We start from the raw sequence: 4,287 nt of genomic DNA, 5'->3' as shown, positions 1-4,287 counted from the left end.
GTATGGATTAATTTAATTAGCTATAGAGTCTTATCGAGATTGGTAATTTTACAATAAGTCAATAACGGATGAATATAAATAAAAGTGGGAAAAGGAGCTGGAAGACGAAGAGCATCAGAGGCGAACAGCTTGGAGACGGTCTCACGCTCATGTCTCATGATCCTTCTTTAGTGGGCATCATATTGGACCATACATTTTTTTTTAAATAATTAAATTGTTTCAAACGAAATATATATACATATATATATATTAAAAGTTTGTATGTCATTAGGAAGATATTTAGGATACTTAGGTTGTTTTGGTGAATATATATATATATATATATATTATATTGGGTTAAGTTAGAATCGTATATATTGGTTTAAGAAATCGAAAATGAATATGAATCATCTAATATTACTTTCTTCATAAAAAAATAAATATTTTTTGTGTTTTTAGTTTTAACAACTTTTATAATGAAAATGGAAAGAGTAAAGAGATAGTTAGTGGAAAAAAAATTCTGGTGGAATCTCCTAAATAGCAAAAGAAAAAAAATGAATTATAGAGTCTTCTAAAATCTAAACTATACTTGGCGATTGGGAACATTATTCTTGACAGCTAACCAGAAAGAACATTTACACAAAATGCCAATTTACGGGTGTAAGTTTCGGAAGTTTCCTAATTATTTGACTGACATATAGAAGAATTTATAGATATCTATAACATGAGATAATAACATGTGCAAAAAAAGCATGTGGTATACTATACACAGTTTTTCTTTTTAATAATATTTTATATGAACTAAAAGGTTCGTCTTTTGAGATTGGCCATTTTTTTTTAATCAAATCCATTTGTTCAATTTTTGATATTATTAATACTGAAAACAAAGAAAAATAGAATCAGACGAAAAGCTTCCTTGTTTTCTCTAAATGCTAGCTATGTTTTTGGTGTAGATATTATATTCATCAGTTTAGAACAGTGAGTCTTTTAGTCAGCAATAATAAGGGATATTTATATGATAGAGAATAAAGAGATTATCTGGATACAGGGGGAATAAAGGGCAATACTGCAACTTCGTTGCTTTCGAAAATTGAAACTAGTATCAGTTGTGTCGATGGTTCTAAAACACTGTTATCTACTTCCACCAGAAGATGCAGCAAGATAATCTTTGGATCATATTTTTCTTCGAACCAGACCTTTGAAAAAGTCAAAACTGTAATTGAAAATACACAATCCACATTAGCTTTAACATGTACCGTGATGTTGTTATCCATTTATAGATTCAACTGCTTAAATAAAGTTTACCTGTTGCCGTCAGGGTGAAGCTCATACATTTGATTGTCATCTCCAATAGCCAGCAAATATCCCGAAGAAGTCAAACCCTGATAATTTTAGAAACAGATGCAAAGAGAATCAAAAGCACCATATTACAATGACTGTATTCCAGATACTGACAAAAATGAGATACAAATATAATCAAAGTCAGTTCAGATTCAGACAACAGAAACCCTTCAATGAAAAGAAGACATAAAAATGCAATCGAAAGTCACCTGTGTAACCATGTTCTGTAGTAAAGTTCCTCGAGAGATTTAAAACCTGTAAAATGGAGACTGATTATATGATAAATATTATTATTTCTCTGACGCCCATCTCATCTAAATAACTAATTTACAAATAACTTTATGGAGGATACTTCAAAAAGTGACAAAGATGCTCGTAAAGAAACAAGCAGCTAACTGACTCTTTAAGTCAGTTAACTGGTTCACGGGAGAAGAAGAAAGAATCGAAAGAAAGAAAATTAAAAGATAAAGTTCAGATCCGATTTCAATGGGTAACTGGTAGATAACCCGAATTAAACTTGGTTGAGTCGGTAATTAAAAATATTTCTACAAATTTTATAGCCTTTCACCAATTTTTTCATTAAAATAAAAAAAAAAAAATCAGTTATTATATTATAGGAAGGGGAAACTAGAAAATAATTTTTGGGATAAGGACATACCAAAATTAAATCCAATTCTTCACTAAACCGGCCTAAATATATTTTTTGATTTAATGTTTCCACAAATAAGAATATCACTTCCCATAAAATAGCTGCTAAATAATCTACTGATATTCTATTGTGAACTGCTTATGTACTAATGATTCTAACACATTTGATATGGGGAAAATCACATAAAAGTCTCCAATCATTTTTATTTGGACGCTGATACCCAAAGTTTTTAGGCTGAAAGAAAAAAATACACATTAACTAAAGTATGTGATCTAATATCCAAAACATTAAATGTTGTTATTTTCATGCTTACAATCTCATAACAAAAATAAAATTTCAATATTCCAAGTTTATTTGTGTTAATTATAAGAACTGCGCCCTTGCCCCTAGGAAGACGATCTAAAATGAGTATTGTGCACATGCTGACACCTGAAATCACACGTGTGGAGATTATAGGGTCCANTATTGGTTTAAGAAATCGAAAATGAATATGAATCATCTAATATTACTTTCTTCATAAAAAAATAAATATTTTTTGTGTTTTTAGTTTTAACAACTTTTATAATGAAAATGGAAAGAGTAAAGAGATAGTTAGTGGAAAAAAAATTCTGGTGGAATCTCCTAAATAGCAAAAGAAAAAAAATGAATTATAGAGTCTTCTAAAATCTAAACTATACTTGGCGATTGGGAACATTATTCTTGACAGCTAACCAGAAAGAACATTTACACAAAATGCCAATTTACGGGTGTAAGTTTCGGAAGTTTCCTAATTATTTGACTGACATATAGAAGAATTTATAGATATCTATAACATGAGATAATAACATGTGCAAAAAAAGCATGTGGTATACTATACACAGTTTTTCTTTTTAATAATATTTTATATGAACTAAAAGGTTCGTCTTTTGAGATTGGCCATTTTTTTTTAATCAAATCCATTTGTTCAATTTTTGATATTATTAATACTGAAAACAAAGAAAAATAGAATCAGACGAAAAGCTTCCTTGTTTTCTCTAAATGCTAGCTATGTTTTTGGTGTAGATATTATATTCATCAGTTTAGAACAGTGAGTCTTTTAGTCAGCAATAATAAGGGATATTTATATGATAGAGAATAAAGAGATTATCTGGATACAGGGGGAATAAAGGGCAATACTGCAACTTCGTTGCTTTCGAAAATTGAAACTAGTATCAGTTGTGTCGATGGTTCTAAAACACTGTTATCTACTTCCACCAGAAGATGCAGCAAGATAATCTTTGGATCATATTTTTCTTCGAACCAGACCTTTGAAAAAGTCAAAACTGTAATTGAAAATACACAATCCACATTAGCTTTAACATGTACCGTGATGTTGTTATCCATTTATAGATTCAACTGCTTAAATAAAGTTTACCTGTTGCCGTCAGGGTGAAGCTCATACATTTGATTGTCATCTCCAATAGCCAGCAAATATCCCGAAGAAGTCAAACCCTGATAATTTTAGAAACAGATGCAAAGAGAATCAAAAGCACCATATTACAATGACTGTATTCCAGATACTGACAAAAATGAGATACAAATATAATCAAAGTCAGTTCAGATTCAGACAACAGAAACCCTTCAATGAAAAGAAGACATAAAAATGCAATCGAAAGTCACCTGTGTAACCATGTTCTGTAGTAAAGTTCCTCGAGAGATTTAAAACCTGTAAAATGGAGACTGATTATATGATAAATATTATTATTTCTCTGACGCCCATCTCATCTAAATAACTAATTTACAAATAACTTTATGGAGGATACTTCAAAAAGTGACAAAGATGCTCGTAAAGAAACAAGCAGCTAACTGACTCTTTAAGTCAGTTAACTGGTTCACGGGAGAAGAAGAAAGAATCGAAAGAAAGAAAATTAAAAGATAAAGTTCAGATCCGATTTCAATGGGTAACTGGTAGATAACCCGAATTAAACTTGGTTGAGTCGGTAATTAAAAATATTTCTACAAATTTTATAGCCTTTCACCAATTTTTTCATTAAAATAAAAAAAAAAAAATCAGTTATTATATTATAGGAAGGGGAAACTAGAAAATAATTTTTGGGATAAGGACATACCAAAATTAAATCCAATTCTTCACTAAACCGGCCTAAATATATTTTTTGATTTAATGTTTCCACAAATAAGAATATCACTTCCCATAAAATAGCTGCTAAATAATCTACTGATATTCTATTGTGAACTGCTTATGTACTAATGATTCTAACACATTTGATATGGGGAAAATCACATAAAAGTCTCCAATCATTTTTATTTGGACGCTGATACCCAAAGTTTTTAGGCTGAAA

General features: G+C 30.0%; 2 long non-coding RNA genes across 4 annotated transcripts; both read right to left on the bottom strand.

Moving 5' to 3' along the window:
- On the bottom strand, window positions 978-1,763 carry LOC104703101. Of its 2 annotated transcripts, none has more exons than XR_754135.2 (3): window positions 1,530-1,763; window positions 1,285-1,429; window positions 978-1,192 (listed from the first exon to the last, which is right to left on the bottom strand). It is a non-coding gene; the product is annotated as an uncharacterized LOC104703101 (long non-coding RNA). The 2 variants fall into 2 exon arrangements; XR_002032618.1 differs by having other exon boundaries at window positions 1,285-1,361; window positions 1,530-1,757.
- On the bottom strand, window positions 3,056-3,841 carry LOC104703100. 2 transcript variants are annotated; one of them, XR_754134.2, is made up of 3 exons: window positions 3,608-3,841; window positions 3,363-3,507; window positions 3,056-3,270 (listed from the first exon to the last, which is right to left on the bottom strand). It is a non-coding gene; the product is annotated as an uncharacterized LOC104703100 (long non-coding RNA). The 2 variants fall into 2 exon arrangements; XR_002032617.1 differs by having other exon boundaries at window positions 3,363-3,439; window positions 3,608-3,835.

The sequence above is a fragment of the Camelina sativa genome, chromosome 7 (genome assembly GCF_000633955.1).
Source record: "Camelina sativa cultivar DH55 chromosome 7, Cs, whole genome shotgun sequence".
Classification (NCBI taxonomy): domain Eukaryota; kingdom Viridiplantae; phylum Streptophyta; class Magnoliopsida; order Brassicales; family Brassicaceae; genus Camelina; species Camelina sativa.
This window is presented reverse-complemented; position numbering and strand designations above follow the sequence as displayed.